Here is a 356-nt window from a genome sequence, read left to right on the forward strand (position 1 = left end):
TATTCATGTAGTAGATAATATTGTGAATAGATTAAGAGGTGGAGATACGTGCTTGCTTTAGTATTTAATTTTTCCTCTTTCTCAAATGAAAGAATAAAGTCATTTCTATGCAGACTGCTTATTCTGGGTTTTACTTGAATCTGAATAGCTGCAAATATTGACATCTTTAGTAAGGTTTGCTTTGTAAAATGGGTGATAGGAAATTAAAGGAAGCATTAATTTAAAATCCAGCCATTTTAAAAATACATAAATTAGAAGACATTCTAGCCAGTACATTATCTTAAATTGTATGCTGTTTGACTAGGAACCACCTTTGGTTTGGGATTTTTTTTTCCACTTTCCATTATTTATTGATC

Source organism: Eurypyga helias, unplaced genomic scaffold (assembly GCF_000690775.1).
Source record: "Eurypyga helias isolate BGI_N326 unplaced genomic scaffold, ASM69077v1 scaffold29897, whole genome shotgun sequence".
NCBI lineage: Eukaryota > Metazoa > Chordata > Aves > Eurypygiformes > Eurypygidae > Eurypyga > Eurypyga helias.